The following is a 14706-nucleotide window of genomic DNA, read 5'->3' on the forward strand; positions in this document are numbered from 1 at the left end:
TTCTGATTAATATCAAGTTAATTTCAATAGTGTACGAAAACTTTGTGTCTATATACCTCCACTCCCTCCTCCTTTTTGTTGTTTATTATCATAAATGTTATATCTTTATACACATTGTGTGCCCATCAACACAGATGTACAAGTATTGTGTATGAGGTTTTGTTTTTGTTTTTGTTTTTTTGGTGGAGCCAGAAGTAGAGCCACATGTGTTTATTTAGTTTTTATTTAAATTCCAGTTAGTTAACATAAAAGGTAGTATTCATTTCAGGTATATAATGTAGTGACTCAACGTTTCCATTCATCTTGTCTTAAATTTTGTCTTAAATTGGATAGGAGAAAAAAGCTACAAGCAAGAAATACATTTATGTGGTTCTTTATATTTATTTTTGTAGTTAATTTTACTGGTGACCTTTAGTTCTTCATTTGTATTTGAACTACTGTCTAGTGTTTTTTCATTTCAGCCTGAAGGAGTTACTTTAGTATTTCTTGTAGGACAGGGCAGCAACTAATGCTCTCAGTTTTGATTATCTGGGAATGTTTTAAGTTCATCTTCATTAAAGAATAATGCTAGATAAAGAACTCTTGATTGGTGGTTGTTTTTTATTTCTTTCAGAACTACCTTCTGACCTCCATATTTTTTTATGAGAAATCTGTTAATCTTATTATCTGTTACACATAATGAGTTATTTCTCTTGCTGCTTTCAAGATTTTGTCATTTTGTCATTTAGCAGTTTGGTAGTGGTGCCTATGTGTAGATTTCTTTGAGTTTATCATACTTGAAGTTTTTAAGCTTCTTGGAGGTATGGATTAATGTGTTTCTTCAAAATTGGAAAGGAACTTTTAGCCATTATTTCTTCTAATATTTCTATGACTTTCTCTTGTCTCTTTCTCCGTCTCTCAGTAAAAATGTGTTGGCTCACTTGATGGTGTTGGACAGATTTCTGATGCTCTGTTCATTTTTATTCATTTTTTTTTCCTCTTTCTGGCTGGATAATTCAACTGACCTATCTTGACATTCACTGTTTCTTCTGCCTTCTTATACCCGTTGTTGAACCTCTATAGTGACTTTTTCATTTCGGTTATTGTACTTTCAATATCAGATTATGTTTGATTTTTCCCCCCAAATAATTTTCATCTTTTTATTCATATTCTGTATTACGTGAGACATTTTGTTGAAAAATTACATTTGGACATTTTAAATAATAAATGAACATTTAAATTATATGAACTGTTTATTTTTTTTTTTTTTAATTTTTTTTTTCAACGTTTATTTATTTTTGGGACAAAGAGAGACAGAGCATGAACGGGGGAGGGGCAGAGAGAGAGGGAGACACAGAATCGGAAACAGGCTCCAGGCTCTGAGCCATCAGCCCAGAGCCCGACGCGGGGCTCGAACTCACGGACCGTGAGATCGTGACCTGGCTGAAGTCGGACGCTTAACCGACTGCGCCACCCAGGCGCCCCTATATGAACTGTTTAAATACAGAGGTTTAAATAACAAAACATGGCAACTATGGAGATTTTGTCTTTTCCCCAGGGTCTATTTTTGTTGCTGCTTGTTGTGGTGGTCGTTGGTTTAGTGACTTTCCTGAACTAAATCACTTGTGTGTGGCAACTGAAGTCTTTACTTGTTTAGCTTCGTGGTTAGCTAATGATTGAACAGATATGTCTTTAAATGCCTGGAACCAAAGAACTCTGTTGTTGGGGATGTACCTTTAGCACTCAGCCAGGCATTTGACCTCTCTGCCTTAGCCTTTACTTCCTGTTTGTGCCGGGCCCCTCAGTTAAAAGAGCTTGGGGCCTTCTCAGGTTTTTCCTGAGCTTATACACAACCTTGGACATGCACACTAACTTAAGCATGTACTTCTAGATTCCCTGGAATGTGTTGGAAGTTTTCCAAGTCCCCATGGTATCTCAATCCTAGTTTTTAAGAACTTTTGGATTAGTCTGGTGTTTGCCCCACATGTTAGCCACCACCTCAAGCAGCTGTGAGTATGAAACACTTGCCTATAAATGTTTTCAACAACACTTCTCTTGGGGAAAATGTCTTTTGCACTGGGCAAGCTGAATTAAGTCAAATATAGATAGCATTGCAAGTGGTATCTTTCTGGGAGCTACCAGACAGGCCTGATAGTAATAATTTGGGGAGAATGAAGCTTTCAGTGACCTCCAGCTTTGTTTTGCTCCCTCTGATGGCAGCTAGGCTGCACTGGGAATATGGGCTATAATTTTTCAAGGTTGCCATCTATTTAGAGAGCAGGGAATGGGACTAGGACAAGTTAAAATGTCACAAAACTTGTTCTTGCTGAGAGTCTGTCCTTCCTTCCTTCCTTCCTTCCTTCCTTCCTTCCTTCCTTCCCTCCTTCTTTCCTTCCTTCATTTCTAAAAGCACCCTGGGGCAAACTTTTGGTTGATTTTGAGAGTTCTGATAAAGTTGATTCCAAATGTTTTTGCCAGTTTCCCCATTGATTTTGTGGGGGATTGAATTTTTGGAGGTACTCACTGCTATTTTATTTTCTCTGATGTTACCTCCACTTGGGCTCTGACATCTTACACTGACAGGCCTCCATATTTAGATGTGGCCCCAACCCTCCAGATAATTTAAAGGTTATTGTCCTAAAAATTCAGGGATATGACAGAGTTATAAATGGTGGAAACATGCTCATTAAATATATAGGCAGCACAATACTTAGTAAGGTACTAAACTGTGGGTTTTGTAGAGTCACCTGTAAGAGCTTCATTTGCTGTCCAGTCCATATGTGCCTAATTGCCTAAAGTGACTTATCTGGATACAACAAATGTTTTACAATCCATTTCTTTAAGACCGCTCTGTCTTTTCAGATACAACTACTTGCAACTCTGCCTCTTGGCCTTGTGGCCTTTGACACTTTTGCTGGTTTTATATCTTTGTGTTTCACAAGGTACTCCTTGTCCTAAAGAATGTTGAAATTAAGGTATAAAAAATTACCTTTAAGATTCCTTACAGTTTGAAAAATTTTCTTACCTGTGTGAAAGATTATTTTTAATCTTGTATAAAATGAAGTTTTTAAGACTTAAATTTCCCTTCTTTGGTTAGGTTTAGATTATTTGCTTTTATTGCCTTATATTACCATTATTGTGATGACTTATGTTTAGGAAAAATAGAAGAAAAGATTTGGCTCTAGAAAATCTTTTAATAATAAAGTATTCTTTTTAATGAATACATATTATCAGTAAAATATATTATAAGTAGCTTACTTTTGTGAGATGTCAGATGTAATTGTAGCCTGTTTGTTAATTGAAAGAAAAGGTTTTAGTTGACCTGCAAAATTAGACATCTGGGTTGTCTTTTTAGGTGAGCTTGGAACTTTGTTCAGAGATTAAGAAAACAAGATACTCATTGGGTCCTTCTTTTCTTCATCCACCTATTCTTAAATGTTTATCTTCCCCAGAATACCAGTATTTTCTCATTTTTGAAAAAAAAATTTTTATGTTTATTTATTTTTGAGAGAGAGAGGCAGAGTGTGAGCAGGTGGGAGCCAGAGAGAGAGGGAGACACAGAATCTGAAGCAGGCTCCAGGCTCTGAGCTGTCAGCACAGAGCCCGACGCGGGGCTCAAACTCATGAACTGTGAGATCATGACCTGAGCTGAAGTCAGATACTTAACCGACTGAGCCACCCAGGCGCCCCAGTATTTTCTCATTTTATATGCCCTCTGTGGATTTTCTATTCTCAAACCTTCAGGTGCCATTATGCTATTGATACCAAAGCCATAAGCTTATTTTTAGCCTAGACCTTTCTGTTTTATTCTAAATCCTGTTTTCAGGTGTAGAGTAGATGTTTTCACGGGATCCTCAGTAGAAGTTTGTTCACAATTTTACAGGTTTTCCTTTCTGGTTCCCTAACTTGGATAATCACGCTACATGTATCTGGTTATTTAAGCCAGCAGTTTGATATTACTCTGGATCTCTTCCCATTCATGGGGAATGGGGAGGATTACTCCCATTCATCTCCAACTAGTTTCATTCATTCTGTCTCAAAAATGTCTCTTGAGTTATTCTCGTCATCTGCTATTACCTCTGGTTTTAGTTTAAATCAGTGGTTCTCAGGTGCCTCAGACCTGATGTCCCATTTATATAACAAATTATTTTGTAATATTTCCTTTACTATACTGAAACGGTGGTAACCTACATAATTAAAAAAAATCCGTGTAATTGATTAATTGAAGGGAGAAATAAAAGAAAATACACCTTTTGTTTGTCAATATGAAAATGCTCAGGCACAATACTAGAAAATAATGAACAAAAAGCTTGTACATTTAACAGTTGGAAACTTATTTGGGAGGGTTGTGTTGGTGACCCAAATGCGAAGGTCTGTATGGGTGTGTGATGGTCAGAAATAATAAAAAATGAAATTCTTGAAGTTCTAAGCTAAACACAGTAACTTTCCTTCTAGACTGTAGACATTGTTTTCATTCCTGAAAAGTGAAAAAATTTAGAGTTTATATGTAAAATGGTTAGGTTCTAGGGGTGCCTGGCTGGCTCAATTGGTAGAGCATGCAACTTTTGATCTTGGGGTCATGAATTCAAGTCCCACATTGGGCATAGAGATTACTTTAAAAAATGGAGTTAGTGGGGAGCCTGGGTGGCGCAGCCAGTTAAGCGTCCGACTTCAGCCAGGTCACGATCTCGCGGGGGTCCGTGAGTTCGAGCCCCGCGTCGGGCTCTGGGCTGATGGCTCAGAGCCTGGAGCCTGTTTCCGATTCTGTGTCTCCCTCTCTCTCTGACCCTCCCCCGTTCATGCTCTGTCTCTCTCTGTCCCAAAAATAAATAAACGTTGAAAAAAAATTTAAAAAAAAATGGAGTTAGGTTCTAAGCATTAAAAATTATAAATAAGTGTTTCACCTAGGTATGCACACCTGATGAGAATTTAAAGGTTGTGCAGCGTGCAGAGATGGTTCTTCATACCTCCACACCCTGGCCCGTAATGCCAGCCACACTTCCCTAAACAGTGAGACAATGAACCTATAAATTTCAAAATACTCTTATTAAAAGTTGTTGAATTTATCATTATGTTTGGCATGGCTTCATTGCATGGTTTCCAGATTTGGTCCTGCATTGGAATCACCTTGAAAACTCTTTCAGCATACAGATTGCTGTTTTCTACCTCAGATATTTATTTTGATAGCATTCTTGGATTAGGGCTTAGGATTTCTAAGCTCCCTAAATGATTCTCCTAAAACATATCTAGCACTGATTTGGGAGCATTTGAGATTCAATCATTAGATTTTGTAGTGGCCCTCTAACTAGTTTTTCTGTCTTCTTCTAAACCCCTGACCTTTCAAAATCATTCAGAAGAGTACCAGATAAATTTTTAAAAATAGGTCTGTGATCATGCCCTCTTCTTTTTCATGAGTCCTCTATTGGCTCTGCATATTTACTCTTGACAGCCCCTGAAAGTATTCTTCTAGAATATTAGGGTTTAGAGCGTAGAGTTTGAAAATTGTAGTGCTGCAGAATAAAGTCCAAATTACTAAGTTTGAATACTTAGCCTTTCAAGATTAGACAGTCTTGATTTCCAACCTTATTTTGGGGCCTAAACTCCAGTGTAGAAAAACTGCTTATGGTTCCCAGTCTGGATAATTTTCTCATGGCATTTCAAACTGCGCACACAATATCTGCCCATCCCCACAGAATGAATTTGTGAACCCCTCTTCAACTTTGAGGACTCAACTGTAGCCTCATCACAGTACTCCCCCCCCCCCACCCCTTCATCTTTGTGCTCTCATATTATCTTTCCTAAAGTTTTATAACTTGCTTGTTTCCCTCTCTTTGTGAGATCACTGAAGACAAAAATATTGGTTTTTGTTTGATTGGGTTTTTTTTAGCCCCAGATAGAGTATAGTACCTGACTCATAGGTGCTTGGTGACTGAGTGGGGGTTGTGAGGATGATGGGGTTGTACTAGATGATCTCACAGGTTTTTCTAGTTTTGGTATTGATGGTATAAATATGACTGATAATTCCTTTCCCAAGAAAGTGTGTGCATTGTTTACCTTTTAATTTTTAGATTTATGTACTATGTACCTTTTAACGTAAAGACATGAGTATTTTTTATCGTGGTGGCTGTGCAGGTGAACTATATTGCTGTAACACTGAGATAAATAACATTAGATATAATGGACCATGTGAATAATATTCACATGGCAGGTATTGAAGTGCATTGAGAGAATATAATCATAAGTACACTATGATAGTTTATTTCATAGGTCTCCTTTGACATTGGAAGAGTTTATTCGTGTTCATAGAATACCAAACTGTTTTCCAAATTGGGAAAACTTTTGCAATCCCAGTAGCAGAGTTAGGGTTCCAGTTTTTCCATATCCTTGTTAATACTTGTTATAATCAGGATACCATATTGTTTTGATTTTGCTTCCTAGCACTCTAGCCCATCCTTTGTCCCCAGGAAGGAACCTTCTCTACCTTATCTGTAAATTCTGTAGTTGTCTAGGGTCATGGTGTTTGTTACAGATGTCCTGAGTCTAGTCCTGAACTCCCCTTCCCCACTGCCCTGCTTTTGGCAGTGTTTATGGTCTTATAAACTAGCAATATGCTGATAACTCCCAAATTTGTTTTTGTCTCAAACCTCTTAGTTCCAGGATTCCCTTCTTCAGCCTCTCTGTCCATATAGAATATATTACTAAGTTTGTTAATTTTTCTTACTAAACATTTCTTGAATGTACCCACTTTCCATCTGTTGCATAATATTTTAATATAAGATCAAGTCCCACCTCGTTACTGCAGTGGTCTTCTAATTGGTCTCCTGCTTCTACTCTTTGCCTCAAAATCCATTCTCTATACAGTACTGTGAGAGATTAAAAACAGATCATGTTACTCTCTTAAAATCATTGAGTGGTTTAGAAGAAAATCTGTGCTCAATTATAGCTACAAAATCCTGCGTGATCTTGTGTTCTTAAGTACAGTCTGATCTCAGATAGTAAAACCTTAGCCTCCATTTAGTTCCTCTGCCTCATAATGTTCTTGCATATCTCAGCCATTACATCTTATTTTCTCTTTATGGAATGCTTTTTTGTGTCTTTTTTCTACTTGACTGTAAGCACTTTGAGGGCAGGAACCATGTCTGTTTTATTTATCACTTAGCATGATGCCTAGCACACAGAGGAGTGCAATAAATACTTTGTTAAATGCTTACATGATGTAATTATATTTCTTTTGCTTGAAGTCTTCCTTGGACTGTCAGTTAGAAACTGTTTATGTATGTCTTACTAGTATTCATCTTCTATACACATGTTATTTATAAAATGCCTGAGTAAATAAAATTTCTGTGCATTGCTTCTTTACATATTGCCAGAATTGTGCTCCAGAATAGTCTCTAGTTCCCTTCCTCTTGGGCCCAATATAGTTATAACTCATTTACCTTTTATTTTTCCAGGGTAATGTTCACCTTCAATTCTATGATACATGTCAGTTATGTTACTTGTGTTTAAATTTTAATCAGATGAATTACAAAATAATGAAATCGTTTATTTTCAAGGAAAGAAACTACTGGAACTGTCCTTTTAATCTGACCCTCAAATTCTAAGAGTACTGGTGTGACATTTGCACAACACTACTTAGCTGGATATCGGCAAGCTATACCTCAGGCTTATGGTAGCATCCACGACAGCACTGCAGATATTTTTCCTCATTCCATTCCCATTTAATTTTTTTTTTTTTTTTAACTAAAAGGTCAGTTTTTGTTCGATATGAAAATAACTAAGACTGGAGTTACTGAGTATTTTGATGTGTAATATTCTAGTTATCTTTTATCTAGAAGACAAATGTATTCTTAGAATGTTCCTGATTTACCCACCATTATTTTATGAATGATAATTATATTAACTAAAGTGTATTTAAATGTATTTGTACATAAAAGAATCTTTTCTTTCCTGGTAATGTTGATGGAATATGTGCCTTCCCAAATTGAATGATATCTGTAAATGGGTATATTTTTTTATCTGATATTGAACAAGATTGAGAAAAATCTTTCCCCAGCCAATTTGAATTATCATTCATTTGTTTAATTTTTTTTTTTTTTTTTTTTTTAATTTTCGGGGCACCTGGGTGGCTCAGTTGGTTGAGCATCAGTCTCTTGATTTTGGCTCACGTCATGATCCCAGGGTCATGGAATTGAGTCCCACATTGGGCTCTGTGCTGAGTGTGGAGGCTGCTTAAGATTCTCTCTTACCCCCCCCCCCCCCACCTCTATCCTGGAAAAAAAAAATTATTTTCATCATCTTTTTTTCAAAAATGAGGTTTTTAAAAGTTCAATTAAAAAAAAAAAACCTCTATGCTTTTTTATAATTTATATATGGTAGAGTTGTATTGACCACTGTATTTTGTTTACATTTTTCTTTTGAAATAATTTTAGATTGATAGAATCTATAAAAATGTACAGAGTTCCCCTTCTCTGAGAAATGAAGAGAAATAAATACTCTGCATTTATTTTCCACCAATAATGACATACAACTGTAGTACAATTATCAAAATCAGTAAATTGACACTGGTACAATATTATTAAGTAAACTGCAGTCTGAGATTTCACCAGTTTTTCCATGCAGTCTTTTTTTTTGGAGGGTGGACGTTGATTGTCCAGTGAAATTTTTTTAAACTTATTTTGAGAGCAAGTGAGCACAAGCAGGGAAGGGGCAGAGAGGGGTGGGGAGAGAATCCCAAGCAGGCTCTGTACTTAAGATCATGACCTGAACCAACATCAAACAAGAGTGGATACTTAACCCATTGAGCCACCCAGGCACTCTGATAGTCCTATGAAATTTGAAAACTTGTACAAATTCTTATAACTGCTACCATAACAGTCAAAGTACACAACTGTTTCATCACTTCAAAGAATTTCCCTCTTGCTACCCCTTTATAGTTCTACTTTCACCCAGCCCTAAGCCATAGCAACCACTGGATTTGCTCTCCATCGTTACACTTTTGCCATTTAAAAATAGTCCATGAACAGAATCCTACAGAATCACACATGCTAACTTTTGATACTGTTTCACTCAGCATAATGCTCTTGAGATCCATCCCAGTTGTTGTGTGCATGGATAGTTTGATCCTTTTTATTGTTGAACAGTGTTCCATTGTATGGATGTACCACAGTTTATCATTTCACCAGATGAAAAACATTTGGGTTGTTTCCACTTTTGGAGCATTTATAAATAAAGGTGCTATGAACGTTTGTATACAGGTTTTTGTGTGAATATAAGTTTTCATTTCTCTAGGGTAAATACCTACAGGTGCAGTTGCTGGGTTGTATAATGTATGTTTATGAGAAACTGCCACATTGTTTTCCAGAGTGGCTGTCAGTTTACATTCTCATCAGCAATAAGTGATAGATCCAGTTTCTCCACATTTTCACCAGCACTTGGTATCATTCATATTTTTTATTTTTGCTCTTCTAATAGGCATGTAGTTATATTTGCATTTCCCTAATGACTAATGATGTAGAACATTTTTGCATGTGTTTTTTTTGGGGAGTGTCTCTATAAGTCTTTCACCCCTTTTCTAATTGGATTGATTGCTTTTTTATTATTTAAAGGAGTTCTTTATGTATGCCAGATATATTTTCTCCCAGACTGTAGCTTGTCTTTTCATTCTCCTCATAGTCCTTTGACTAGAGAGAGAGGACTTTTCTTAGACTTTTTTTTTTTTTTTTTTTTTTTTTTTTTGGTAGGTGCCTATTGGTGTTTTTGAATTTTGGCTTTTCTACTGCCAGGATATGTAGGAAACAAAAACAAAAAAACATAGAATGTATTACCAGGTTATCCTTCATCCAGGGTCCCTAGCCACTGTACCTTCATTTTTGTACCTTTCAGAATCTTCTGCTAGTTGCTTTATGTATTTTAACCAGAGTTTTACATTATAATTCAAGGGAGGAATGGAGTCAGAGGGGTTTACTTCATCTTGTTTGGAACCAGAAGTCCTATTCATTGTAATTCAATATGCGGTATTGTAAAACTTGCACATCCACATTTATGGTAAGACAGACTAAGGAATATATTTAGTATATGTGGCCTTATTGATGTGTTTTTTAAAAATATTTATTACATTTGATGATTATCATTATAGTCTTATACCAAGAATAGATCTTACTAGGCTGGTGCTTTCTCACTTCTGTCTCCCCTCCAGTCCTCCTTCCCCTAGATTTTAGGAAATTGTAGCTATTTTAGAAATTGCTAAAAGTAATGTGAATATAAGAACAAGGAAAAGTGTTTTTGTTTGTTTGTTTTTTACTTCTTGCATTCAGTTTGCATTCCTGAAAGGAATGATTTAAAATCAGAAAGTGTGGGGGCACTTGGGTGGCTCAGTCGGTTAAGCACCTGACTTCTGCTCAGGTCATGATCTCACGGTTCCTGAGTTTGAGCCCCTGTGTCATGCTCTGTGCTGACAGCTCAGAGCCTGGAGGCTGTTTCAGATTCTGTGTCTCCCTTTCCCTCTGCCCCACCCCCACTTAGGCTCTGCCTCTCAAAAATGAATAAATGTTAAAATTTTTTCTTTTTTTTTTTAATCAGAAAGTATGACTTGGAAAACTATCGCCTGAGGGCCAAATTTAGTATGAAGCCTCCTTTGGTAAACTTTTATTGAAATGTAGCCATACCTAGTCATTTACATACTGTCTACAGGTGTTTTTGTGCTATAGGTGTTTCATGATGGAATTGAGTATCTGTAACAGAACATCTGGCCCACAAAACCTAAAAAAATTAATATGTGGCCCATTACAGGAAAAATTTGCTGATCCCTGACTTAGAAGGTATTGGAGGCCTAAAGCATTGTAATCAGCATCCTCCTACAATGATGATCTGGACAGTTATCTTTGAAATACACCATGGTATAGTGAAAAGAACATACATGGGCTTAGTTAGAGTCAGGCAGACCTGGTTTTGAATTTTTCCTTACTTACCAAGTATCTGACTTCAGTGCCTCAATTTTCTTGTCTATAAATTGGAAATAGAGGAACTCTTCTACTTAGGGATTTGAAGTTAAGAGTTTTCATAATTTGAGGGTGCCTGGGTGGTTCGGTTGGTTAAATGTCCGACTTCAGTTTGGGTCATAATCTCATGGTTCGTGGGTTCGAGTCCTACATGGGGCTCTGTGCTGACAACTCAGAGCCTGGAGCCTGGTTCAGATTCTGTGTCTCCCTCTGTCTCTGCCCTTCCTCCACCCATGCTCTGTCTCTTTCTCTCGCTCTCTACAAAATAAATAAACATTAAAAAAATTAACCATTAAAAAAATAATTTTCATTATTTGGAACATAGCTATATACCAGAGAAAAATTGCATCAACTTAGACCTCTACTAACAGATGGCATTGGTAGTTTCTAATTTGGTGTCATTTTTGAACTAATGATAAAATAGACTCAAGGAATCTACCTTGGTTATAAGTAGAGACACTTTAAATATCTTCTTTGATGTGGTTGTGAGAATTTGAAGTAAGAGAAAAAATTCATGTCAGATGCTCTGTACGTGGTATTATGGGATGGGGAATGAAGGCATCTTTGGGAGTGGTAAAGATCCCAGTATAAAAACACCATTGCTAGCGTCAGCTTAGTAATTGGTGCAATTTTATGTTTTTTTCACTAGATTTTAAACATTTTTAGAACGGGTTCTGTCACTTTCTGTTACATAAGTGGGTGCAAGAGTCAAATTCTGTGCAAATGTAGTTGTCTCCCACTATGTTATAAAGTGATTTTAAAAAACCTATTGAATAGTTAATTTCCAAGAACCATGAAAGAGTACTCACAATACTTTTTGCTTGTCAAAAAAACATTTAGCAGTGTCACTTGAGTGAGGTCTGGATTAGACTCATAACAACTTTGGGCTGTCAAGTCATTTGTTCTCTTAGACGACCTATATTTTTACTGGATGAAAATTTTTTAGTTAATAGTCAAGCCTGGTTAGTTAATTCCTTTCAGTATGGTGAAATGTCAAAGTCCAAATTCTGTTCTCTGTAACTAGTTATATTTTTATGAACTGTGACTTAACTATTGTATGTACCAGTAAATCTCATTATAAGAATTATAGGATGAGCATGTGGGTCAGTTCAAATCCATCACTATTGCAGGAAAACTATTTTTTTTTTTTTTTTAACATTTATTTATTTTTGAGACAGAGACAGAGCATGAACGGGGGAGGGGCAGAGAGAGAGGGAGACACAGAATCGGAAGCACGCTCCAGGCTCTGAGCCATTAGGCCATAGCCTGACGCGGGGCTCGCGGGGCTCGAACTCACGGACCGCGAGATCGTGACCTGAACCGAAGTCGGGACGCTCAACCGACTGAGCCACCCAGGCGCCCCGCAGGAAAACTATTAAACAGCTCAAGTATCTCTACTATTAATGTCAAATACAGTGGTGGTATTTATATATTTTGGGAAGTCTCTTTTCAGACTTAAGTAGAAATTTTAAATTATTAGTAACTTGTTTTGTCATTATACAGTTTTCTTTCCTGACCTCCCCCCCCATCCTCAATTTTCATTTTTAGTTTATTTTTATGGGACCATTTTTAACATTTATAGCAGTATCATGTATGCACCATACAAATATTTATGTAGTTGTTTGTTTTTTTAATTTTTTAAAGTAACCTCTATACCTGTAGTGGGGCTTGAACTCACAACCCCAAGATCAAGAGGCAAATGCTCTACTGACTGAGCCAGGAGGCACCCCCTCAGTTTTCATTTTTAAAATAATATTTAAGGAATACAGTATTTAATATACCAGTGGTCTGATGTTTGGTGTTTAGATTTGGTTATATCAGGTATTTCCAAAGTGGATAAGCATTTGCTGAGACCTTTCTTTTTAAAACATGTTTCCAAGATTATTCTTCTTAAAGATTCCAATTAAGTGGTTTAGGATAGAACCTGGGAATTTTATTTTATTTTTTAATGTTTGTTTGTTTGTTTATTTATTTATTTATTTTCAGAGAGAGAGAGAGAGAGAATATCTCACCAGGCTCTGTGTTGACAGTGCAAAACCCAGGGCAGGGCACAAACCCATGAACTGTGAGATCATGACCTGAGCCAAAACCAAGAATCACATGCTCAACCAACTGAGCCACCCAGGCACCCTGGGAATTTTTTTTTTTTTAAACCAATATCCCAGGTTTATTTTATTTTATTTTTTGTTATTAGGGAAGTTTGGGAAACATCAGAATAGAAGAACAAGGATTCCATCTTAAAAAATGCCAAGTGTGTGTTTAAAAAAGTGTCATTCTTAACTCTCACAAAAATGCTTTTAAATCTGATTATTAAGCAGAAACTTTACTTTTTGAGAGGCTAGATTTGTTCTTTAATATGTAACATCTTTTAATACCATCTGCAACTCACTTTAAATTCAGTACATACGTATCTTGCTAAATAGAAATTTGATTTCCAGAAACTTGGCATAATACGTTTCTTATACACAAATCAATAAGCAGTGTCTGTATTCTGTCATCTGTGTATATCTTCCATTATTCTTTGTTGTATCATTTTAATAAATGTGCTTTCATTTTGGCTCATCAGCATTGTTTCTCAATCCGTACCTCTGAGGTTTTTTTTAGTCGAGTCTCCATTGTAGCTCAAAATATTTTCTCGTTTTGAAAGGATGGTGAGTAGGGGGGAGATAATAGCTTTTCTGGTGTGCTAGCAACTAATAGCATGTTTATTTAATTGTAGAATCTTACAAGCTGATAAATTCAAACTCTAGTCTGGGAATTTACAGATCATCAGTCTTCTACCCAGTTCTGGTTATTACTGCACCTCTTACCCTTTGCTTCAGCAAAGTTCTACCTTTTCACTTTCCTATGGCAAACTAAGGTCATTCAGTATTCTTGGCCTAAATTACCTTTTCATTATATGTACCTGGACTGATTTGCTGAGTGTTTTGGCTGTCTAATTAAACTGTAACCTTGTGTGGCGTAGAGCTCACATCTTTTATATAGAAATTCTTAGCACGATCCTGTGCACATAGACTATTAAATACTATTGGTGTTTTCATAAAATTTTATTAACTTTTTTAACCTCTTAAGCTAATTGGATATTAGTCATTTTGTCTGTAATCTTTAAGCCCTACTACCACATAAAGATCCAGTTACTTATAAAATTAACAAGAGCCATGAAATACAAATTGTATTTATTTTTTAATGTTTATTTATTTATTTTGAGAGAGGAGAGAGAGCATGAGCGAGAGAGGGGCAAAGAGAGGGGAAGAGAGAATCTCAAGCAGGCTCCACAATGTCAATGCAGAGCCAGCGTGGGGCTCAGTCTCACAGTGAGATCATGACCTGAGCCAAAATCAAGATGCTTAACCATCTGAGCCACCCAGGCACCCCCAAATTATATTTTAAATTTGAAAATGCTTAGAGGGAGGACTGCCTCCTTCACAAAGATTTTACTCCTGTTTTTAGCCTTTGTAGCTCGTTTTGGTCATTTTACCAGTGAACTTTTTCTATTTTTAAGAACCCTTAAGAGTCCTTGTCACTATTCACATGTTTTTTGTGTTTTTTTTTTTTAATTTTTTTTTCAACGTTTATTTATTTTTGGGACAGAGAGAGACAGAGCATGAACGGGGGAGGGGCAGAGAGAGAGGGAGACACAGAATCGGAAACAGGCTTCAGGCTCTGAGCCATCAGCCCAGATCCTGACGCGGGGCTCGAACTCACAGACCGCGAGATTGTGACCTGGCTG

General features: G+C 36.6%; 1 protein-coding gene across 3 annotated transcripts in view; it reads left to right on the forward strand.

The window, feature by feature from the left end:
• The window catches only part of SHOC2 (SHOC2 leucine rich repeat scaffold protein), a 110883-nt gene that overhangs the window by 35868 nt on the left and 60309 nt on the right, over positions 1 to 14706 (forward strand). The gene's annotated exons all lie outside the window — the stretch shown is intronic.

This window comes from Prionailurus bengalensis, chromosome D2 (genome assembly GCF_016509475.1).
Source record: "Prionailurus bengalensis isolate Pbe53 chromosome D2, Fcat_Pben_1.1_paternal_pri, whole genome shotgun sequence".
In the NCBI taxonomy this organism is placed as follows: domain Eukaryota; kingdom Metazoa; phylum Chordata; class Mammalia; order Carnivora; family Felidae; genus Prionailurus; species Prionailurus bengalensis.